Consider the following 7957-nt stretch of genomic DNA (forward strand, 5'->3'; position numbering starts at 1 on the left):
TGCACAGTTGTTAAAGGATATAATGGGGTAATTAAGTTACACCACAGGGACTTTTAGGGAACGCCCAACTTAGTGTTGTGGGGTTGAGGGGAGATTTCCCTAAGAAGTAACACTTGGGGTTGAGAGCTGTTAGCAGAAGTAGGAGGAAGCCAGGCAACTAGGGATATTTCCTTCTAACTTCTTCTATCCCCTCCCATGCACGGATTATTCTGGTCTCGGCTGAGAGACTTCTCTTCCTAATGATCTTCAGGCATCCTGGCTGACTTCAACATCCATGCAGAAGGCCCAACCAACACCCAACCTTCTATTTCACTGTTTCCTCGATATCAGTGACCTTTGCCTGTTTTCTCTATCAAAACATGGACATGCCAATGGCAAACCCTTTTTCAGCCAAAATATATTAGGATTTATGTAATTGAATTCTCTGAATATTAAACTATGTTTATTGTCCTTCTCTGCCCCCCAAAATTAACTTTTCTGATTTTTCTTATACCATTAAATTTCTTCATCTCAGAATCCCTGCTTTTAGGGGGAGAGGATCTCTTACTTCTTTGCCCAGTCCTTAAATGTTTCTTATGCTTAGAAATCTATTATACTTTTTCCACCTCACTCTACATATTTTTCAGGGAATGGATCAGTAGTGCTCTACATGCTGATATCTTCCAAATATTTATAGCTGGGATTCCTCCCTTGAATTGTCAACCTCTAATTATATAAATTGCTTGGGTATTTCTCTTGCACATATCACTGGTGACTTAGAGACAATTTGTCTAACTTGAACTCATAATCTTCTTCCCTTCCCAACTTTGTTATACCTTACTTTACATCCTCAGTTCTTCCATTTTGCTGAAAGATATCACTATTGACCTTGTAGTTCATTTCGGAAATGTATAACCTTTTCTCCCACCACTCATATGGAATTAATCATCAAGTTCTCCCAGGACTTGCCTATTAATATATCTAGAGGCCAGCTACTTCTCAGCAGTCCTGGTACTACTCTTTTAGTTTCAGTAACCACCCCTTGTTGTTAGTTTTGTGTCATTCTATTTGTAATAGGTCCATTTTTGTTCCCATTTATTCTTTACCTTTCTTGTAAGATCATTACAGTTCCCCACAACATTAACCTCAGCCTTGGCAATTTGGCTATCTTTGGTTACTGTAAAGAGAATTGGTATATATGGTTTTAAATTAGAAACTTGCTATCCCATGACTTAGCCATAGTGTTACCTTTTTACTGTAAGGTAAAACATAGATACAGAAAACATAGACACAGATACAGAAAACAAAATATAGTAAGTATGTGACTAAGAAAAAAACATTTGTAAAAAAAACCCAGATCAAGAAATAGAATTAGACTAGGGACTTGAGGCTATGAGAAGGTGGTTGCCTGTAAGCCAGAAAGAAAGATCTCACCAGAAACCAACTGTGCTGGCACTTTAATCGTGGACTTTGAGCCACCAGAACTGTGAGAAAATAAATTTCTGTTGTTTAAGCCGCCCAGACTGAAGCATTCAGTTATGGCAGCCCAAGCAGATTGACACACATGGGCAGGCAGGTAACCAAAGCAGACTGTATTAGAGTATAGAGACATTGAGGGAGAAAATTAACTCTATTTTTCTGGGCCAACCAGCTTTAAGAATCAAATTCTGGAGCTGCTAGAAGCCACTATTCCTGGCACATCGAAAAACCTGCTAATGTATAATAAATATATCAGAGCTGAGGGATGGTGATGAGCGGGTGAGGGAGGGGAGGAGGAGGAGAGACAGAGACAGAAGCAGACGCATTGTCTGAAATTCTGGATGCAGTCATGTCAGAAGCCACAATGCCCACTGGGTTTCTTAGTTACACAAGGCAATAAATCCCCTTCCCTTCTCTGCTTCCTTCTTTAAATTTAATGATTCTTTCTTCTTATACATAATGATTCTGTCTTAACCAGGTCTTCCAAATATACCCTCAGTGAGAACATGAGTGAAGGCAGAAAATGAGCTCACAAGAGCAAGAGCAGTAGGCAGCTATTGGAGAAGGGTGGGTAAGCAGGCTTCAGAACACGCCCTTACATGATATTTAGAGTTACTGAAACAAGGGGAGAGAATGGTGAGTGCGTAAAAAGAAAGCAAAGATTCGACTAAGATCAGACTTTATGTCTATAAAAGATCATTTCTGGTAGTTCTCCAAATACATATCAGAATTATTCATTTAAATTACTTGAAACCCACTTCTTTAGGCGTTGTTATTAAAGAGAAAAAGCTCCTTTGTCAGCATTCTTTACACCATTAATAACCTTCCATACCCTGCTACACTCTCCCTTGGTTAAGGCCACTAAATAATTGCTTTATTTGCATATTTGTACCATGTCCATCTCATTATGGATATTCAATGCATCCTTATTAATAGCATCAGTATCAAAAAAGAAAAATCATATAATTTACCAATGACAAAACAAATTTACCAAGACCTGTGGTAATTTCCTTCTAATTCCTAAGTCAAAGCACTGACTTTGAGAGAGTGCATATGGTTTTTAGACCTCTACAAGAGACAAGAAATTATAAAATTCACAAATTACGGCTACTGCACTAGCTAACATTTAATCTGTATTGACTACATACTCCTCATGATTTTAAGAGCTTTAAGTATTTTAACTCATTTAATTCTTACAACATTACTATGAGTTCTGTAATAGTATTGCTGTTTACCGAAGAGGAAACTGAGGCACAGAAAGCACAAGCTCTTGCACAAGGATCAGAAGCGGGTATAACCAGAATTTGTTTCTCAGCATCCTGACAACCAATTATTTTACCTACTACACAGGGAAGCCTTTCAAATATAATCCAGTGTATCCACTTCATTTTAAAACTAAAGAAATGAAGCCTGGGTGAGGATAAAGGACTAACAAAGATCGTGTGTTTAGGTGATGACTGAACTACGACAGAAACTCCCAATCTTCAGATTTCCAATTCTGAACTCTTCCTTCTCTGTCTATAATAAAGTTCTCCAAACCAAAAATATATATAGTGACTTCAATCATCTAGGGACCTAACATTTCTTACCATTTTAAAGTGGCTTTGTAACGTTTAAATTGGCTAGTCTGAACTTCATTTTCTGGAATTTCCTTTCTTGCATGCTTCCGTTTAGAGTGGACCACAAAGACATTCTCCTGTGAGATTTAGAGAAAGGAAGCAAAACAGGCACCATGTTGTCGCTCACATATGTTGCTGCTGATCTTTCAACTGACCTCATTGGCATGAGGCTACAGCTGGGCCTGAGACTGCTCTACATTTTCTTAAATTGTCCTTCAGTTTCTTTTATTCTTGGGCCAAGTGTGTGTGTTTAACTTCATGATGAAAAACTTCAACTACTTTAGATCACCCGTGCCAAAAATTTCAGAGGCAGTGAGAACACATACAGGTTTCAATGTAAATTCTCACTGGGTTTCAGCCTATGCTTGTAGCTTCCAGCTTCTTCTAAATCCCCCTGACTTTACATACGTCTTCCATTACTGGCTTCCCAGCCACTCCAGTCATTATATAATGGGCTCATAAATAAAGTGGCCATCATGGCAGGAATCACGGTTATCTACGGCATCACCAACATGAATTTTCTCTCACCCATACCAATATAGCTACAGCCACTGCCGAATGCCCCGTTTTCAAAATCAGAAACAAATACCATTCCTGCAATATGGCCCCATTTCCTGAAGGATCAGCCAGCTACCTGTTGTCAGGTTAATTATATTGGGCCACTTCTGTCATTGTAGGCACAGCACTTTGTTTTCACTGGTCAAGCTATTAATCTGGATATAGATTTGCCTTCTTACTTGCAGTGCATCTTCAAACTGTCCACAGATTTACAGGATATCTTATTCACCATATTCCACATAGCATCATTTCTGACCAAGAAACTCATTTCACAGCAAACAAAGTGCAGCAATACACCAAAACTCACAGAATTTACTGGTCAAATCATATTCTCTATTGTGCTGAAGCAGCTAGCTCGATGGACTGATGAAATGGCCCTTTCAAGTCTTATTCATGACAGCATCTGGGTGACAACATAATGCAGGGCTAGAAAAATGTCCTCCAGGATAAAATATGTGCATTAAATCAGCGTGTGGTATATGATGCTGTTTCTCTAACAACTAGCATTTACGTATCTAGGAACCAAGGGGTAGAAATAAGAATGCCTCCTCTCAACATTATCCCTAGCAATCCAATAACTGGATTTTTGTCTTCTATCCTTACCACTTCAGTTTCTGCCGGTCTAGACATCTGGGTTCCGAAAGAAGAATGCTTCTCCCAGGAGACATGGCAATGATTCCATTGACCAGGAAGTTGAGATGCCACCTGGCCACTTTGGGCTCCTCATGCCTCTGAATCAACAGGCAAAGAAGAGAGTTATAGATCCTAACCACCCAGGAGAAATTCGGTGGCCACTACACATACAGAGTAAGAAGAGCATTTGTGTGATGCAGGAGAACCTCTAGAATGTTTGTTAATATTCCCAGGTCCTGTGATTAAAGTAGGTGGAAAACTATAGTAGTCCAATTCAGGATGTTTCCAGAAACTTCAGTAAGCGAGAACTGTGTCAGTACACCACATTGACCACTTGAGAGCCTAGCTCAGTGCAAAGAAAATATGAGATGAGTAGGGGAAGAAGGTAGCTATAAACATCAGTTATGGCCACATGACCAATTATAGAAACAAGATTCAAATAGTGTGAGTACTTATTTCTTATTTTGATATGACTATGTTTGTATTTGTGTTAACCAAGTATCTCCGTTTTCCTCTTTCTTCTTACCAAAGATGTATTAATAGTAATTAAATTTATATCATAGTCTTGAAATTACAAGATATCCAACTTGAAGCATGAATTAGGAGAAGAATAAATATCATCTAAAGACAAAAAAACGACGTTGTGTTCTACTAAAAGGAAAAAAGAAGCCTATTTTCAGATGTACTTAGAAGAGATATGTTAGGTGGAATTTGACTTTGTCATGATCTTTTTTGTAGTCTAAGTATGATTTAAGATGTTTATGAGTGCCAAATTGATAAGGAGTGGATTGTGCTGGCTCTGCAAACTATGTCAGCTTGGCTGCACTGGGCTACATTTCCCAGAATACCCTTCCCAGTATATCTCCACTTAGGGTGGGCCAAGATTCTTGCAGGCAATTTAGTAGGTGGAAGTAAAGCAACAACTATTTTATATCTTGCACATATTTTTGTCAGTCTGGTTAAATTATTGGTGTGAGGCACGAGGTGGACCTACAACTAGTGCACCTTCCCTTGGATATTTCTTCAGCTTTTCTGACTCTGGGGCCAGGTGTTTGTGTTTAACTCCACGGTGAGGAGACTTATCTTCTGATGGACCTCTAAACCATCAAGGTCAGAGGCAACAAGAAATGGCATGCATTTCAGTTTATCATTCTGTGGCTCCAGCTTGTAAATGTGAATTCTAGATTGTTTTTTATTTTCCCCACTTTACAATCATCTTCCCTTTCCAACTACCTTCCTTGTGGACTTCAAGCTCCAGCATCACAAGCAAAGACAAAAACCTTGCAGAAACTACTTAACTAACTCCCACAACTGCATAAAGTAAGATCCATGTAACAATTGTATAGATCTGCCTATTGATCTCCTAATGGTTTTGCTTCTCTGATTAAATTCTGGATACAAATGAACTATAATTAAATTGCATTCAGTTAAATTGCTTTAACGAAATACTTGTACAAAATTGCTAGTATCAAAGAAAAAAAAAATTTGTATTTTGGCCACCATGATTATATTCTACTTCCTCTACATGCCCTCAGTGTGTCAATATAGATCTACTTATTTAAAAAGCGTTGTTAAAATTACCAGTGACTTAAATTTACGTACGCCACTTTAGTAAATACATCTAAACACATACTCATATGAAAACATACCTCTAATGATATTGTCACTATTTTAGCTGCAGATGTTTTAGAATAAAATCCCCTTTTCTGTGTTCAAGGCAATTAAATAAAATGAACATTATTTTTTATTTTTTTATCTATTTTTTGAGATGCAGTCTCACTCTGTTGCCAGGCTGGAGTGCAGTGGCGTGATCTCGGCTCACTGCAACCTCTGCCTCCCAGCTTCAAGTGATTCTCCTGCCTCAGCCTCCCAAGTAGCTGGGACTACAGGTGCGTGCCACCACACCCAGCTAATTTTTTAAATTTTTACTAGAGGCGGGGTTTCACCATGTTGGCCAGGATGGTTTCAATCTCTTGACCTTGTGATCTGCCCCCCTTGGCCTCCCAAAGTGCTGGGATTACAGGCATGAGCCACCGTGCCCAACCAATAAACATTATTATTAAGCCCTTTTTAGAAAGCAAGGAAACTGAGGCTTAGAATTAATTCCTTCTCCAAATCACATAGCAAGTAAATGGTAGGATACATTGATTACAGAACATTTAATTCCATATACTACCCATTTGTGTTCAAAATCCTACACTGGTATTCAGAATAAATGAGTCTTGCTGTGAGAATTAAAAATGACATTGCACAAAGCCTTGAGTTTATAGGTCTTCAACATGTAAGCTTGGAAAATTTTAGTTGTTGATATTATGATTATCATTATTAATATTTATATCTGACAGCTCTTGGCATGATTGTCCTATAATTAGCTTTATGTATCTTGTCATGTCTATCCAGTAATACCGCAAACCCAGCACTGGGGGCAGCAAATGTGTAGCAGATTACTTATTCAGATTTAGATTGGCTGGTCTCAGCCATTTGCCAATCATATGTTTTTGATAAAATTAAGTGTTAAAAGCTTTGGTTCCCTCACCTGTAATCTGGGTAGATCAGTAATGGTTACCTTATATGCTGTTGTTTAAGTTTCATTTTAAGAGCAATGGGAAGCCACTAAAGTGTTTTAAAAAGGAGAATTCCCGTTTGCTCTTTTAAAAGATTGCTCTGTTATGTAAAGAATGGATGATTAAGGCAAAAGTGGAGATGAGAAAAGTAATTAGCAGGATACAACATATTCAAGGGAGAAGTGGTCGTATCTTTGACTCAGATGATGTCACTGGAGTGCCAGTTTAGTGACAGAGTAAACAGGACTTAGTCTTAAATGAAGACTAAGAGAGAGAAGTGAAGACAGATCTCCAGGTTTCTGAATTGAACAGTGAGGTCAATGAAGTTGCTCTAAACCGAGGAGGTAAAGACTAGAAAGATGCACCTTTTGGCAGTGGTGATGGTAGTGGTAAGAGTGGTACACAAAAATAAACTTTCTCACTTATCGGCTGTCACTCCCTAGGGTAGGAATTCCATTTCTTTGCTTTATTTTTTATGAGCATCTATATTTTTCAAGTTGAGAGTCTAGTAGGATAGGTTGGTAAATAAAATATTATGGGAAGACCATTTTAATAGATGGTCATATTTTTACAGAAAGATTCCTATTTACTAGTTATCTATCTTTTAAAAACCTTACTGATATTGCTCTCTAATTTATTATTAATTTCTTTCAGGATCTAAATGAAAATATTTCTGCAGTGAACCAGTTCTATTGTTTTAAATATCACCCTTATTAAAGAGCGCTTTGACACTTTTCTATGTGAAGACATGATTCACACTCTGTTTTAATTTTACTTTTCTTTGGCCTCCATTTGAGTTGCTGCCCAAATTCTAGGCTATGGTATCTATTACTATCTCCTAGGGAGTTTCTCACCACCAGCCACTACTGCAAAACCTGCCAGATGCCCTAAAACATGCAAATACTTGGGTTCCTCCTAGTCTTGTGAATACAATGACTCTGTTGCCTCCAGAAAAATGTCTGAATTCCTTCATATATTTCAGAAACAGTAAGCAGTATAATATGAAAAGAATATATAGAAATCAGCGGCCGGGCGCGGTGGCACACGCTTGTAATCCCAGCACTTTGGGAGGCCGAGGCGGGCGGATCACGAGGTCAGGAGATCGAGACCACGGTGAAACCCCGT

The 7957-nt window shown here is 38.4% G+C and overlaps 1 long non-coding RNA gene across 1 annotated transcript; it reads left to right on the top strand.

Annotated features, from left to right (window-relative positions):
* The first annotated feature begins 4117 nt into the window (after positions 1–4117).
* On the top strand, positions 4118–7566 carry LOC129486052 (uncharacterized). The gene is made up of 3 exons (XR_008658843.2): positions 4118–4712; positions 5223–5588; positions 7487–7566. It is a non-coding gene; the product is annotated as an uncharacterized lncRNA (long non-coding RNA).
* Positions 7567–7957: the final 391 nt, after the last annotated feature.

The sequence above is a fragment of the Symphalangus syndactylus genome, chromosome 7 (assembly GCF_028878055.3).
Source record: "Symphalangus syndactylus isolate Jambi chromosome 7, NHGRI_mSymSyn1-v2.1_pri, whole genome shotgun sequence".
NCBI classification, from domain to species: Eukaryota; Metazoa; Chordata; class Mammalia; order Primates; family Hylobatidae; genus Symphalangus; species Symphalangus syndactylus.